Genomic DNA, 18,056 nt, shown 5'->3' on the forward strand with positions numbered 1-18,056 from the left:
CTCACCCACCCACTTCCTGAACCATTTCTCTGCCTGGCTGCCGCACTTCATGTCCTCAGAACTCTCAACCCTTATCCTGGGAGACTTCAACATCCCCATAAACAACCCCTCTTCTACATCTGCATCCCAGCTTCTTTCACTAACCACTTAGCTCGGCCTCTCACAGCTCTCAACCTCTGAGACACACAAGGACGGTAACACCCTTGACCTGGTCTTTGTCCGGCTGTGTTCAATCTCTTACCTAAATAATTCACCGCTTCCCCTCTCTGACCACAACATTCTCTCCTTCATGCTCACAAATCCTCGCTCACCCCAGCACCCTCTTATCTACCATTCAGTCAGAAATCGACAAGCCATTAACCCTCATACACTTTCAGACTCCTAACACGCATCATTGTCCCCAATCTCTTCTTTTTCCTGTCCTGATCTGGCTGTACATCACTACAACAACACTCTTAGAAGCACCATAGACCAAGTAGCTCCCCTCACCCTCAGAACCTCCAAACAGAGAGTAAAACAGCCCTGGCTCACATCACAAACCCGATTTCTTCAGCGATGCTCTAGGAGTGCTGAACGCTTATGGAGGAAAACTCGCACACCAGAAGACTTCATACACTTTAAATTTATGTTAAAGACCTGTTACTCTGCCCTTCACATCGCCAAACAGACCTACTTCAGCACCCTGATCTCCTCACTATCCAACAACCCCAAGAAACTTTGACACCTTTCACTCCCTTCTCAGGCCAAAAGCTCAAGCCCCTATCAAAGACATTTGTGCTGATGACCTGGCCTCCCACTTTATAGAGAAAATAGACAATATCCGTCAGGAAATCCGCTCCCAGACACCAAGTTCAGCGACTCCCATCCCTCCCTGCATCTCGCTGTCTCACTCTCGGCATTTGATCCCATCACAGAAGAAGAAGTCTCCAGGCTCTTCTCTTCTCGTCCGACTACATGCTCTACCGACCCCATTCCCTCTCATCTCCTCCAGTCTCTCTCTCCAGTTGGCACAACTCACCTAACTACAATCTTTAATCTCTCACTCTCCTCAGGCATTTTCCTGTCCTCCTTTAAACACTCTATCATTACTCCGTTACTAAAGAAACCCACCCTCGACCCATCCTGCTCAAACAACTACAAACCGGTCTCCAATCTCCCCTTCATCTCTAAACTCTTGGAGCGCCTAGTCTACTCCCGCCTTACCCGTTACCTCTCCATTCACTCCCTCCTAGACCCTTCACAGTCCGGCTTCCGCCCCCTACACTCGACAGAAACTGCACTCATCAAAGTGACCAACGACCTTCTGACAGCAAAATGTAACGGTGACCACTCTATGCTCATTCTTCTCGATCTTTCTGCAGCTTTCGACTCTGTTGACCACCCTCTCTTACTCCCTAGGCTCCAGTCACTTGGCGTTAAGGACACTGCTCTCTCTTTGCTCTCCTATCTTTCTGACCGCTCCTTCAGTGTTCTGTTCTCTGGCTCCACTTCATCTCCTCTTCCTCTCACTGTCGGGGTACCTCAGGGCTCAGTCCTTGGCCCCCTTCTCTTCTCCTTCTACACGGCCCCAATTGGACAGACCATCAGCAGATTTGGCTTTCAGTAAAATCTTTATGCCGACGACACACAACTATACACGTCATCCCCTGGCCTTACTCCTGCTGTACTACAGAACGCCACTGACTGTCTGTCCGCAGTCTCTGACATCATGTCCGCTTTCTATCTGAAACTCAACCTCTCCAAAACTGAACTTCTTCTGCTCCCACCATCTACTAACCTCCCTAAACCTGACGTTTCCCTCTCCGTGGGTGGCACCATAATAAAAACCCCGGCAGCAGGCGCGCTGTCTGGGTGTTATGTTTGACTTCGATCTCTCCTTCACATCCCATATACAATCTCTTGCCCGCTCATGCCGCTTACACCTAAAGAACATCTCTAGAATCCGCCCTTTTCTCACTATAGAAACAACAAAAACCCTCACTGTCACCCTGATCCACTCCCGCCTGGACTACTGCAACGCTCTATTAATTGGCCATCCCCTCACTCGACTTTCCCCTCTCCAGTCTATCCTTAATGCAGCAGCCAGGATCCGTCCATCTAGCTAATCGTTACTCAAACACGTCCGCTCTTCGCCAGTCATTACACTGGCTGCCTATTCATTACAGGATACAATTCAAAGTACTTGTTCTCACCCACAAAGCTCTTCACAGGGCAGCACCCCCTTACATCTCCCTCATTTCTGTCTATCGGCCTAACCGACCTCTGCGCTCTGCAAATGACTTTCGACTAACCTCTGCACTAATCCGTACCTCCCACTCCTGTCTACAAGACTTCTCCCTTGCTGCGCCAATCCTCTGGAATGCTCTACCCCAAGAAATTAGGACAATCCACAATTTGCATAGTTTTAGGCACTCCCTCAAAACACATTTGTTCAGAGCGGCCTATCATGTTCCCTAATCAGTTATTTCGTTTGTGTGTAGCCCATTCACTACTTCCATCTATCCCCCACTCCCTGAAGATGGCTGGACCATCATTGTAAATACATCATTGTAAATACACACCTGTACTTTGTATTTCCCCACCTCATTGTAGATTGTAAGCTCTCAAGAGCAGGGTTGTCTTTTGTTGCTTTAATTATTGTATTGTTAACATTGTTACTTATGACTGTTGTGTTTGAAGCTGTTAAACTGTAAAGTACTGCGGAATATGTTGGCGCTCTATAAATAAAGATTATTATTATTATTATATAGTATATACTGTACCTGTATGTCATCTCCTGTATATAGTATATACCTGTGTCATCTCCCCTGTATATAGTATATACCTGTATGTCATCTCCTCCTGTATATAGTATATACCTGTGTCATCTCCCCTGTATATAGTATATACCTGTATGTCATCTCCTCCTGTATATAGTATATACCTGTATGTCATCTTCTCCTGTATATAGTATATACCTGTGTGTCATCTCCTCCTGTATATAGTATATACCTGTCATCTCCCCTGTATATAGTATATACCTGCATCATCTCCACCTGTATATAGTATATACCTGTGTTATCTCCCCTGTATATAGTATATACCTGTATGTCATCTCCTCCTGTATATAGTATATACCTGTCATCTCCCCTGTATATAGTATATACCTGCATCATCTCCACCTGTATATAGTATATACCTGTGTTATCTCCCCTGTATATAGTATATACCTGTATGTCATCTCCTGTATATAGTATATACCTGTTTCATCTCCTCCTGTATATAGTATATACCTGTGTGTCATCTCCACCTGTATATAGTATATACCTGTGTGTCATCTCCCCTGTATATAGTATATACCTGTGTCATCTCCCCTGTATATAGTATATACCGGTGTCATCTCCCCTGTATATAGTATATACCTTTGTGTCATCTCCCCTGTATATAGTATATACCTGTATGTCATCTCCTCCTGTATATAGTATATACCTGTGTGTCATCTCCTCCTGTATATAGTATATACCTGTGTCATCTCTTCCTGTATATAGTATATACCTGTGTGTCATCTCCTCTTGTTTATAGTATATACCTGTGTCATCTCCTGTATATACCGGTGTGTCATTTCCTGTATATAGTATATACCAGTGTGTCATCTCCTCCTGTATATAGTATATACCTGTGTCATCTCCTGTATATTGCATATACCTGTATATAGTATATACCTGTATGTCATCTCCTCCTGTATATAGTATATACCTGTATGTCATCTCCTGTATATATTATATACGGATGTGTCATCTCCTCCTGTATATAGTATGCAGGGCCGGTCTGGTCATGGACTGCCTTGTCTGCTATGTTAACAGAATCCGTGTTCCCCTGCCACCCATGCTGTTAAGAGTTGTGATGGAGCACACAGTCGCTGACTCTGTCACTTACCCCAGCAGCCACGGGTATCATTAGAAATATTGGTCTTGTAGAAAATCTTCCTTTCCTTCATCCAGGGTAATATTAGTAATATATCCCATCTGGTTCATGGGGATGGGCACAACATGGGCCTGTGTGATTTCAAATGCCAGGACTGATTTTCAGCCTCAGTCCGTACCTGGTGGAAAATGCTTGTCCTTGGTTAGATGTGAAGCAATAACCCGAGCAATGGAAACCTACAATGCTAACCTGTGGGAATAATGTTTATTACTGCATATATTACAACTACTATGTGCTACTGTTTATTGTGCTTGAGTCTCTGTCCCCAACAATATTGTTATACTGTACTGTCAATAATACATTGTCAAAAAAAAAAAAAGAGTCCCAGGACATTCCCGCTCACTGTTCACACTGTGTGTAGCTGGAGCACAGTCTGCTTTCACTGTACAAACTGGCAGACAAGACGCTAAGATCCCGAGCTGTAAGAAATACCAGTTGTAAGCTGCGTTATCTTTTTTTCATGAATAAATCTATCTTCGCTGTTGAACAGCTGGACTGTACACAGATTAATCTACTGCCAACATAACCACCCAGCCACCGTGCTGTCCAAGAGCTGTTTACTGGCTAAGTCATGAAAATTATTTCCATCACCTATGAGAAGGTTGTGAAGAGAGAAACTAGTTCCCATTGCAGCCACTCACTTCAATTTATTTTTAAAGTGTGCCTGAGAGGTGGAATCTCAGCATGCTCTTTCCGAGTTGAACCTGTGACTTCTACAACATTACTAACCACTGAGCCACCATGCTGCCTAGGAGATTATTGGTAGCTTATCAATATGACTACTAGCAGCAATGGCAAGATCATGAAGGAGAAAGCTACATGCCCAAGGCATCAAACCAGTTAATTGATTTTAATTACTGAATTGTACCTGAGAGGTAGAATCTCATTATTGTTTGTCAGAGTTGAACCAATCACTCCAGTGCTAACCACTGATCCACTGTAGTAGCTGGCAACAGTCACTGTAATACCCGGCAACTGCCACTGTGCTACACTATAAGCATCACCAATCCACCACCATGCATCACTGTAGAATCAATAAGCTCCCACTATGCTTCACTGTAGACTTCCCCAAGCCCCCCGCCATGCTTCACTGTAGGCAGGGTGTTCCTTTCAGTGCATGCTTCATTTTCCTTCCTCCAAACAGTCCATAATGACACTGACACTTGTGTTACAGCATAATGACACTAACACTCTGGGTACAGGGTAATGACACTGATACATTGAATAGGGAGTAATGATGCTGACAATTAAGGAACAGAATAATTACACTGATTCTTGGGATATATGATAATGACACTGAAACTTGGGGCTCTCCTCTTTCTGGCTGGATGTTCATCTAGTTCTCATCATCCATTAGTGACAGTAACCCTGAGTGAGGAATTAAGCTACATTGTATCTCGTTGTTTGTACCTCCCCATACTGGTTTATGGTAAATCTTCTGATTTTTCTTCTCTGTAGTTTATGCTCCTCCTGGAGCTGGTCATGCAGATGATGTGATCTTCTCTTTGCACAATGATAACAATGATCAACAATCTAAATCTAGACTTTTTTTTTTTTTTGAGGTGTGATATTTATACAAGGTCGAGATCTATACTGTCCTGAGGTGCAGAAAATGATCTACTATAACAATATGTAATATATAACCGCAGCTCAAATGCAAAACCTGCACTGGAGAATAAAGATATGGGACCGGCCGGACACGGTGGTGAACCGTCCACTGACCCAGTGCGAGGGTAAGGCGGTGTCACCATCCCTTTTTGGATTCGTGGCAGCTCTGGTTCCACTTTGATTTAAATGGAGCTTTTTTCCTTTCAGAACCAGCAGGGGTTTATGTCAGTTTTCCTTGCTGGAACCCTGCTGAAACTGCAGAGTGGCTAGGTCAGCTGATGTGGGTGGTGACCACTCCCACCATGCTTTACATAGTCACCTGATGCATCAGCTGACTGTCGGTGATGGAGCATTCTATATTGACCAAGCCTGGGGGAAGGAGCTCTCTGGCTGATGTGGTGTTTTATCTGGTTTTGTGGTCTGGCGCTTTTCTTCTGCTGTGCAGTGCTTTGCAGCAGAGAAGGCTATTAAGCTAGGTTTGGTGTTTTTGTCCTAGTCTGTCTCGTGTTTGTCACTGTCCCCTGTGTCAATTCATCTGCAGTGATGAGGCTAGTGCCCTTACTGGCCAGGGCACTAGTCAGGGCAGTGCTAGTTGTCAGCGAGGGATAAGGTTCCTGGTGTCAGTGGGGGGAAGGACCCATATAGGATGTTTGGGGAGTGCAGGGTCAGTCTCAGGTTTGAGCAGGAGGTGTCCATCCCTCATTTCCCTATCAGTAGGGGCTTCCTCTCCCCATTTCCATCCTGTTGTGTGTGTCATGCAGTCCGCTGAGCTATCCCCTGTGGGGTCGCTACATAGCGTGACAGGCAGCCGCAGGGCACAGTTCTTTGTATATGACATCATACATAAGCATGTGCAGGACTGGATTGCTTGACCTAAATATGACAAAAATGGTAAACTGGGAAGGAATACCCATTCAATCATTTAATTATTGTGATATCAAAAGTTCTGTAGCTTTCTTATATAATCTCTGCTTCAATGCTATCCATCCATAATGCTTCCATCACCCATCTACATCATATATCAGCCATCCATCTTACGGAGCACAGTGCGGCTGTAGAGGACCTGACTGTTGTCTCTCGGGGCCCGTTTCGTCCCTCTTTCTCCCACATACGTTTATACCAGTTTCTCTTTGCACCGCTGGGCATGAACACGACTGATGGAGATGATCTTGTTGAAGCTGCTTCACACCTCTTTCCTATTCATCACATGCACTGTGTTGTGCACATGCTGCAGCTGGGAATAAGAGATAGTCTGCAAGAAGGACATGCTGGAACTCTGATTAGCAAAGTAAGGAAATTGGCAATTGCTGCCAGAACCCCTAAAATTGAGACTGCGGAAACCCGTGTGTCATAAGCGTTGCTCTCCACCCCCCGCCCCCGCCAAACCCACAATGAATTCATAGCCAGGCCTAGATGGGCTAAACAGGTCAGTCACAGTTCATTAATTACCTACGCATAGAAAGGCAATTACATTTCATAACTGGCTCATCGCCGAAGGCCCAGTCTGCGAACAACAGGTGACCAGGCCAATGAGCCCCTGTCTACACTTCCGCTGTGACTTAAAACAGAAAATTGCTTAATTTTTTATTTTATATAATATATATATATTTTTTTGGGGGGGAGTGCAAAATATCGATGAATATATGAGAGGGAGGGTGGGGAGAAAGAGAGCGCATGAGCCGGAGTTCCTCCATCACCTGGAGTCACTCACGCTCAGGCACACGGCAGTCAGCAACAGCTACGTGCCACGTCATTTGCTGCCGGTCAGAAAGTCCCTGGAAGACACTCGGCCTGCATCCGACAGCGGTGAGTGATTTGATTTCAGCATGCACCACGCCCTACACAACGCAGGAGATAGCGATTTAGCTTCAGGTATCAGGGCGCTAGTTCAGCAGTTGACTCATCAAGGTGGGTCAACCGACACTAAGACATCTCAATCAGCTAGTCTACATAAAGACGTATTTTTCTGCGAAATTAGCCCGCTAGGCGCACACGTAGACTTAGAGACAAAACAGAAAATATGGAACAACGATTATGTGGACATATGGTCGCTATTATCAGCAGACCAACAGACTGTGGATAAGGAAAAAAGGACAGGCGAATGATTATATGATAGGATTACGCAAAAAATAGCGCAAACAATGAACAATTGGCTTCAGGCCGTCGCAGTCCTTGGCTGCATTATGAGCCAACACCAAACCATCCAGAACACTGTTCTGAATTATTTGTTTATCAGGACCTAATATATAATTCATACAAGTCTCACGGGGGTTCACCATGGAGGCGATACAATGAAGAGTTCTACAGGTGGCTGGCCATGCAACCCGATCTAGGCTGGGGGTTTGAAGCGACAGACTTATGGCTACATCTCATGCTGTCCCAAAAACAGCCCTCCTTTTCAGGAACGACCACTAATTACTTAGCAGCCGCAGGCCAGAATTCAGTGGTTGCATGGAGACCAGGGGCCTGCTTGCTGTTTAACAAGGGATACTGCCGTTTCCATGCGTCTTGTAAATAGACACAACTGCCCAGCCTGCGGAGGCGGACACCCCGTAGCAAGGTGTACCCGCCAAGCAAACAGCGCTTACAAGGCATAACCAGGCCCGGATTAAGGGGGGGGGGGGGGCCCAAGGGGCCCGGGCCCTGGGCCACCCACCAAGCGGGGGCCTCCCACCAATATAGGGATAAATATCTCAAAATATGTAAAATACACGTCTCTTTGCTGTGAACCATTTCTAATGATCAGGAACATTTAACAAAAGAGAAACTATTGAAAGTATAGGGACCTGGCTATGATCTACATCTCAGTGGCTGACGCAGAGTGGCAGAGTCATGGCACCTGACCTGCGTCAGCATCCACTGACCTGGCTAGCCTAGCCAGACTTCCTTAGTACCCTCCCTGTACCTAATGCTTAGATTATGACATGCGGCAGTTTTCTCCGATCCCAACAGAAGCTTCTAGGCTCTACCTATTCAGCTACATGATCGCTCCCTCGGATTAGATCAGATGAGAGTTTGTTCAGCTATCTACGAGGAAGGAGGCGGAGCCGTTCAGCTACCTAAGTGGTTCAGTCTTTACAGTGTCGCGGTGGGTGAGTATGATCTCTGTCTGTGTGTGTCTGTCTGTGTATCTTTCTTGCAGCTCCTGTCCTACACAGTACCATACTGTATATACAGGTCCACACTATATCCTGCATTACAGTGTGTCTGTGTATACTGTATGTATATACTGTAATGTGGACCTGTTTACAGTATAGTGCTGTGTATACACGTTATATAGCCCCTCAGCCTCTATTCTATATACAGCCAGCACAGCAACAGCCTCTGATATATACAGGTAAACAGCCTCTGATATATACAGCCTGGCAGCAGCCCCTCATATATATACAGCCCACTAAAGTCCAATTCACGCAGTATATCTGACTCAGATATACTGCGTGAATTGGACTTTAGTGACATCATTAGTGATTTTGCAGCATGAAAATCAAGGAAAGTGCCTGGATTGTAAAAAATGAATGATTTTACCTGAATTACTCTGCGTAAATGATTTTTGTAAATAAACTTGCGTTCGTTTAAGTTTGTGTTTTTGCATTACATATTGCAGCACCTTGAAAAATGGGCCTCCCTCCAAAATGGGCCCCGGGCCACCCACCTCTTAAATCCGGCCCTGGGCATAACTCCGGTGAGCCCATGGCTAAGCCTTTATCCCAATAAAGAAGCTGCACAGCAGCTATATTATGGTCTTAAATACGGCTTTTTTATCCCCTTCAGATTTAGACAAATACCAACATCGGCGAACAATCTAAAATCGGCACGTGAATTCCCTGAGATTTTACATCAAAAGATCAAAAAAGAGGTAGAACTACTACGCAGAATGGTGGGCCCTTTTAAATCGTTGCCATTCAGGAATTTCAGAATCTCGCCGTTGGGCATTGTTCACAAAAAAGAACCTGGAAAGTATCGGCTGATACATCATCTTTCTTATGCAAAGGGCGATTACCCTCAGACAAAATGTCCATAACCTATGCTTTGTTTGACAGGGCAGTCGAACTCGTGCGCAGAGCCGGGCCCGTTGCCCTGCTGGCAAAATCGGACACAGAGTCAGCATTCCGCCTATTGCCCGTGCACCCTGTATACTTCAATTTCTTAGGTTGCAAGGTGGACCAGCTTTTTTATTTCGACATGTGCCTACCAATGGGATGCTCCATTTCCTGTCATTATTTTGAGCTTTTCAGTACTTTCCTGGACTGGGTAGTACGCTACCAAACCGGCAGCAATTCAACTATTCACTACCTCAACGATTTTGTTTGTCGGACCCAGGGACTCTAAACTCTGCTCCTTCCTTCTCCAAAAATGTAAGTTTATATCTCGGCAATTCGGCGTACCACTATCACCAGAATAAAACAGTCGGCCTGTGTAACGTGCTGCTTTTCCTTGGCATCAAAATAGATACCAATGCAATGGTCTTTCGATTAGCAGTGGAAAAAATACAAAAAAATCTGCAAATTGTGGAAAGTTTCTACGAAGTTAAAAAGTCACCCTACAGCAGATGCAGTCCCTGCTAGGTTTGCTCAACTTTGCTTACCACATAATGACAGTGGGCAGAGCTTTTTTACGCCGAATATCGTTAGCAACGAAGGGCATTGCCCAGCTGGGCCATAGAATTAGACTCAACTGCACCCTGAAGGCAGATTTGTTGGTCTAGAAAACATTCCTAGCATCCTACAATGGTCATACAAGCAAGAGACGCCAAGCAAAGATTTAGGGCTAGCGGTGGCTGGAAATATCACTGATGTGTTTGTGGCAATCTACAAGGATCAATGGCGCCAGAGCTATGGACCATGGCCAGCTGGGGCCACAACCCAGCACTGGTAGAAATTTTTGGTATAGTAGCATCAGTCGAGCTTTGGGGTATCCAGCTAGAAAACGTGAACATCAGATATTTAACCAAACACCAGGGAACACAACATCTGGTGCCGTGCCAGATTTACGTCAGTCGTAGATGATAAGATCATTAACTCTCTGTTATCTTCTGACTGGCAGGTCTTCGAAGTCTTTCTCAACACACAGCCATCGGGCTTGCAGTGTCCTCCTTCCCTTTGGGACACGGTGGCCAATCACTGATGCCCTTAATCCGAGCTTCAGTGACACTGGCTACTTGGCAGGTTTACGGTAAGGCAAGAGTGGTACTAGCTAATTTAAAGAAGACCAGTCGATAGGTGCGATCGGGCGAAATGCGACGTGTCGGTAGAACTTTTGAATCGGCTCAAGCGTAGAGGCGCGTCTGGTACATCAGCACAACGGCATTTATAGGGAATAGCCTTTTTCTTTCAGCTAATAGGGTGGGCGGAAGTAACTAAATATTTTTTCATCAAGCAAGCTGTTAAAGGCTGGAAAAGGCTCCAACCTAGTCAGGAGTGTCATCGCCCCATTTCATTGAGTCTGTTGCACGATATTATAGCAATTTCTTAATCAGTGTGCAAGTCACAATACGAGTCAATCCTAGTATCTACAGTGTTCGCCATCGCCTTCTTCAGGGCACTTCACATTAGTGAACTGGTGCTGCAGTCAAAAATCGCATCGGTAGGTGGGTTAATCAATGAAGATCTCATCATATGCAGTGACGCTGTGTGTTGTTTGCCCCTACAGGAGCATGGATATTTTGCCTACTTAGGTGGCCTTACCCTCATTGTAACATACACCATTGGCATCATTATATGCTTGTTGCAGGTATGCTATATTTTTAGTCTGCTTTCTTCCCCTATTGATTTGTTGTTGGCATTTGCAGGTCTTGCCATTTCCATGGGTTGCATTATTCTACTGCAAACATATTCATATGGTCAGCAATTCTCTTTTGATTATAAATCGAATTAGGTTTTTTTGTCTACATAATTCCACTATTACTCATGTTGGCTGGATTTATATCTTGCATGTTAGGGAATTGTGTAGGACAATTTATAGGGAGTATGTAATATATTGTATTTCATTCAGAGCAATGTGTATATTTTCCATGCACTTCCTGATGGGGTTGATCACCTTACATGGTTGATCTTGTCTGTAGTCCTTTTTGACTTTTTAATTGTTTTTATGCATTTTTGTGTGTAGCTGTTCATTAATAAAAACGCATTTGTTATCTTGTGATTCTATCTGGTGATCCCTTTTTTATATAGCCTGTCTTTTTCTTGTTCTTTGTACATTTATATAATTCACTGGCTATAGGAGATCCCGGTAATGTATTTATGTTGAGGAGAGCCATAAGATCAAATACTTAATTAACCTCAAGATATAAGAGATTGAGAGAAGCAACCCATAATGTGTATTGTTTAACCTTACATAAGTTTTCTCAGATCAAAGTGAGACACTAAAGATGGCTGCCATTTCCTGTATCAGCACACCATGTGCTGATATCCAAGATGACGCCCACCCTGATGACCTCATGGATCCACCCACAGTGACTCCCACCCTGATGACCTCATGGACCAACCCACCCTGATGACCTCATGGATCCACCCATGGACTTGCTCATTGCCCAACCCACTAACCAATGGAATACATCCGATCACTCCCATTTGAGAGCTAACTGAGCCCCCTTACAGGAGATATATAAACTTGTGTTCTGACTGAATAAAGCTTTTTGGAGCTGAGCCACAGATTGATCAAGGAGAGTTTACATCTGACTGTGTGTGTCATATGTTCATTTCTTTTGGTGCGCACCTGATCAATATCCATTAGGCCAGGAGTAGGCAACTGAAGTGAAGTGAACATTTTATTGTTCAACCCAACATATTTGGCCGCCCAACCCTGAGGACCGGCGAGTGGAACAGCAGGACGCGCTGAATACCCCGAACCTGGAGACTGATCACCTCATCAGAACACGGTAAGTCTGCTGATTTTTATAATCTGTAGTCTTTACCTGTGTCCTTCAGGGTATCCTGTGCAGATTGCCTGACCGTGTCCGGTTTTCTTGGTATCTGTAAGACGGCAGAAGGGTCTCTCCGCTGCTGGTCATTTAATTGCAAGAACCGTCACATGTTTTAGTTGCCTACTGCCTGTTACGTGTTGTGAAGAGGGGAGATGACTGGTAGTTAAGAAAAGCAAGTGTTAGAAAAGGAAAGCAAGCGTTAGAAAAGGAAAGCAAGTGTTGGAAAAAAAAAAAATTCTGTGGTACAGTCCACGGTTGTCGCCTGTGATACGATTTTCAGTTCTGTTGAGAGACTAGGACCTGGAGTGAAATGACTCAGCCTAGGAGGGGGCCGTTAAACTTGGAGTGAGATGACTCAGTTCGGCGCCTAATAAATTGTGTAGCGGCCCGTTAAACTTTGAGTGAGATGACTCAGTTCGAGCCAATTAAATTTAGTTTTGCCTTGTGACATTGAGTGAATTGACTCTGCACGGGGACTGGTAACTTAGGGAGCAATTTGATTAAGTAAGGAATAATTGGTTTGTAAAGTACGGAACACGGAAGTCAGACAGGGACCACGTGACAAGAAGGAATGGGAACTGAGTGCTGCAGACTCAGTTCCCTTTAGAATCTCAGGTTTGAGTAATCTCCCCCATCTTATTGTTTGTTTGGTGTTTGTTATCTTGATAGATAGATATATATACTGTATATCTATAGAAAGATGGAGAAATTAATGCAATTCTGCCGTATTGGCACTAAGCCAAATTCAGATGGCAAGTTAGACTCGTGTTCATTAGTAGCGACTCGTGAAGGGAAGAGTCATGTTAAACAATGTAAAAAGCTTATGAAGTTGTGTGGAATGCCAGAAGGAGGGAGGTTGCAGCCCCTGGAGTGGAAGATTGTCTTGAAGAAAAAAAAAAGGTATCCTAGAAGATAATGGATTGTTGTCTACTTCTAGGGCATGGGAAAGAGTCTCTGAAAGTTTGTATAGAGAAAATTGGGTAGAGGAGGAAAGGAATAAAAAGGGCAGAGTTTTGAGTTATGTGTATTACAAAAATATATCCTGTGAGCGGCCACCACCGCATAATGGTGGCCTAGAGCCATGTGCTAATTCTAACGGCGGCCATTTTGTGGATGGCAAATGTAATTCTGGCAGCAGCCATTTTGTGGATGGGCCATGTGCTAATTCTAATAGCAGACATTTTGTTGATGGCAAATGTGTTAATTGTAATAGCAGCCATTTTGTTGTTGGCAAAATGTGTTAATGCTGGCGGTGGCCATTTTGTGGATGGCAAATGTGCTAATTCTAATAGCAGCCATTTTGTGGAAGTGTGTTTGCTGGCAGCAGCCATTTTGTGGATGGCAAATGTGTTAATTCTAACGGCGGCCATTTTGTGGATGGCAAATGTGTTATTGCTGGCAGCAGCCATTTTGTGGATGACAAATGTGTTAATTCTAACGGGAGCCATTTTGTGGATGGCAAATGTGTTAATGCTGGTAGCAGCCATTTTGTGGATGGCAAATATAATGCTGGCGGCGGCCATTTTGTGGATGTCAAATGTGCTGCTCCTGGTGGTGAACATCTCAGACTAAGGCTACACACCACATCACTAAATCCTTGTTACCCAGTAATGACCACTAACGGCCAATACTATATTCCTTCGGGAACTGAACAGGCTTTACCCATGTTTCCCGTCTCAGTGGTTTCCAATGGGGCACCGACCCTTTCCCCTATCACTCCTGTCGTGAATCCAGCAATCCTCCCACCTGGATCGTCCCCGGCACCGGCCCTTTCTACTGTCACTTCCACTGCCAATTTAGCCACACATCCACACGAGATGCTCCAAGCAACGACCTCTCCTCCCAACACTTCCACTACAACAGCACTCTCACGCAGTCTACCTAACCCTATACCCGGTACCTCACAGGCTCTCTCGCAGCCAAGCGCACACCTGTATGGGACGGTGGCAACTGTAACAAGAGGGAGCTCAATCTGGGAGGAGGATACCAATAGCACAGGAAGCACAAAGGGGAAGGAATGTTGGCAACCTATTTTTGAAAAAGAACTTCCTGAGGGACCCTTGTTAGTCATGGGAAAGGGTGACATAACAATGGAGACAGATGCTATTGTTAATGCTACCAATTCTCGGTTAGAGCACAATGGAGGTGTAGCTAGAGCTATAGTGGAAGCAGGAGGGGCGACTATTTAAGCTGACAGTCAAATCATTGTTGAGTCACGTGGTCAGATAGCTGTTGGGGACATAGCGGTGACTAAAGCTGGCAATCTTCTGTGTAGAATGATCATACACACTGTGACCCCTACTTTTCACCCTATTCATCCAGACGTTAGTGCTCAACAACCTCGTGCAGCAATAACTCGCATTTTAGAGTATGCGAATATTAGTGAGCAGATTGAGACCTTGACAATTCCCGCCATTGGTGTTGGCATTTTCGGTTTCCCTGTTCATGCATGTACAAGGGAAATCGTTGGAATTATAATAAACAAGTGTAGCCCCCAAGCATTTGCTGCCTCTCTGAAATCAGGTTAATTAGTAATGAGGACAGGACTGTTAACGTTTTTAAGACTGCCTGCATCACCTGGACCCCACACCATGATACTGGAGCTGCCCAAATAGAGCCCCTCATTCCAGGACTGTTACCTCCTCCTGCTCCTCATATAAAAGTGATTACATTTGTACTCCCGGTGCCATCTCTACTCCCGCCTCAGGTGCCACCACCAACAGTGCCAATGCTTATGTCTGAGGAGTCCACACTCTACGTCAAGTTTACACCCCAGCAAGCTGCTACTCTGTTGAACGAAGTTCTAGATCCAGAAAAACAGCCGATGCCTTTCTACAGAAGCATGCTTCAAATCCAAAGTAATTACCCAGCTACGTGGCAAGATCTCATTTCCCTGGCAAATCGTAAAGCAGGCGATGCATATTGGCCTGTTATGGATATCGTGTTCAATGTTGACTCGCTTGCCAGTGAAGAGACATGGGACTCTGGTGTTGAGTTCTGCCAAGAACCTAAGACATGAGCCTCGGATGAGCTGGCTGACCTATCACTTATTGTCACCAATGGATTCCAGATGCCTCCAAGCTGATGCAGCCATTGTACGATGACCTCAAGACGTCAGCGTTTCCACTATGTACCAAATCCGTGGAAGCTTCCTACGCTCTTAAACAGGCCATACAGTCTGCACCAGCTCTTGGAATCCCAAATTCTGATATCATCTTAAGACATCCGGTTCTTTTAATGGCTCCACACTACATAAAAGCTATTCAAGGCCAGACTCAACCTAAACACCTGTCGCTACAGTGTCATATGAGACTCCAATGTTCCCTCTTGGTCCGGATAATGTCACTCTTGTCCACTGCACCATCCTTAACCCGTCCATGCTGCTTCCTCTTTCCAGGGGGGATGTGGATGATGATGCTGATGCTCTAGGAGAAGATGCTTCTACACACTCAGAGGAGGATCATGACTGTCTTGAACAAATGCAGGAAGAAGTAGCCTCCCAGGAAAACGTGTCTGAAGACCCATTCCCACATGCTGACCTGACGTTCTTCACTGATGGTTCCAGATTTGCAGATGAAACGGGAAGGTTCCATACTGGATATGCCGTGGTTACACATGACCAGGTCATCTCAGCCGGATCCCTACCACCGCACATGTCTGCACAAGAAGCGGAACTTAAAGCTTTGACGTTGGCTTATCAGGAAGCGACGGAGAAGGTGGTCAACATCTACACGGATTCAAGATACGCTTTCGGAGTGGCTCATGACTTCGGCAGTATCTGGGCAGCCAGAGGATACCTAACGTCCAGTGGAACTCCTGTAAAACATGCTGCTATCATACAAGAACTTGTGGCCGCTCTAGATCTACCTTTGGAGGTTGCAGTGATCAAGATCAAAGCTCACGGGAGATTGGATTCTCCAGAAGCAAGGGGGAACTTCTTTGCTGACAAAACAGCAAAGACCTATGCTGCGGATCCATTTGGGAAAGAGAAAGCGGTGTACGTGTCACACTGAAGAAGGGACTAAAGGCTCTCTTATGAGGATTATCCATCTACATCAAGACAAGACATCAGATGATGAAAAGAAGTCATGGCAAGAAGGAGGAGCTAAAAAAAGATGAAGATGGAGTCTGGAGGGTGAACAAAAAGCTCTGTCTACCCCGTAATCTGAACCCCTCGGTGACAGAATGTGCACATGGTATCACCCACAGAGGCAAGAATCAGATGAATGACCTGATCTGGAAGACTTATATGGCACCTGGGATCTCTACTGTCACCCAAAAATATTGCAATTCCTGCCTTGTGTGTGCAACATGCAATCCAGCACCGCCTCAGAAAGTTACTCAGAAACATTGGCTAAACCACCCTATCCCTTTCGGAGGATTCGGATTGATCACATTCAAATACCGAAAGTAGGGAAGTGCGAGTATGTACTGGTAGTGACCGACATGTTCTCAGGATGGCCCGAAGCCTATCCAGTAACCAACATGACTGCCAGAGTTACTGTTAAGAGACTGATGACTGAAGTAGTATGCAGATATGGGGTCCCAGAGGTAATTGAGAGTGACCAAGGACCTGCGTTCACTGCAGCACTGACTAAGGAACTGTGGACATTGGTGGGAGCGGATTTGGGTTTACATACTCCATATCACCCACAGAGCAGTGGGAAAGTAGAAACACTGAATGGCACCTTGAAAAATAAAATACTGAAAGCAATTAGGAGGTCAGACTTCCTTGGACAGACATTTTGCCAGTTGCCTTATACTCAGTCAGGAACACTCCAAAGGGTCCCACTAAAAACTCACACCATTTGAGATTCTTTTTGGGGGGCCTCCAAGGTTGGGTCAATATTTTCCACAACAGCTAGCCTTAGGAAGTGATACTCTTGTAAATTATGTAATTGCCCTTACTAACGAACTGTCAGTAATACATGTACAAGTTTTATCATCCATTCCAGGTCCAGATTCCAGTGAAGGTACCCATACTTTCCAACCTGGTGACTACGTGCTGGTAAAGAAGTTCATCAGAAAGACATCCCTGGAGTCGAGATTTGAGGGTCCCTACCAAGTGCTCCTGACTACTCCTACTTCGGTCAGGGTTGCTGAGCGCCTCCTGGATCCATCTCTCCCATTGTAAACTTGTTAGACAGTTAGGGACAGAGTAGTATCTGACCTGCTTGTCAAAGTCCAGCTACAAAGGGAGGTTTTCCACAAGGGAAAGCTTGTCTCAAACTGGTGAAATCTCCAATTTCCCCCTCCCGGGCGAGACGGTCAGATCTAGGATGTGTACATCAGGGTTACTCACATGTGTATTTTACTGTATGTAACCATGGAGATGGGAGATTGAAGAGTAATAGATCCAGCAGGTAGGGAAGTCCCGAGGACATGGGTAACGCGCTCTGATATATCTCCTGATATACCCATAATTGGTCACACATTCTCTGGTGTCTATAGCATCCGAATTGTCATGAAGCCTCTGATGTCATAGTGACACTTAACACCGGTGGGTTAGGGAACAACGGTGGGATGAAGAAAAAAAAAAAAGGTTAATAAAGTATTCAGGGGG

The 18,056-nt window shown here is 45.1% G+C and overlaps 1 long non-coding RNA gene across 1 annotated transcript; it reads left to right on the forward strand.

Annotated features, from left to right (window-relative positions):
• Positions 1-8,651: 8,651 nt before the first annotated feature.
• Positions 8,652-12,214, forward strand: LOC143807451 (uncharacterized). The gene is made up of 3 exons (XR_013221731.1): positions 8,652-8,663; positions 11,221-11,301; positions 11,919-12,214. It is a non-coding gene; the product is annotated as an uncharacterized LOC143807451 (long non-coding RNA).
• Positions 12,215-18,056: the final 5,842 nt, after the last annotated feature.

Source organism: Ranitomeya variabilis, chromosome 2 (assembly GCF_051348905.1).
Source record: "Ranitomeya variabilis isolate aRanVar5 chromosome 2, aRanVar5.hap1, whole genome shotgun sequence".
NCBI classification, from domain to species: domain Eukaryota; kingdom Metazoa; phylum Chordata; class Amphibia; order Anura; family Dendrobatidae; genus Ranitomeya; species Ranitomeya variabilis.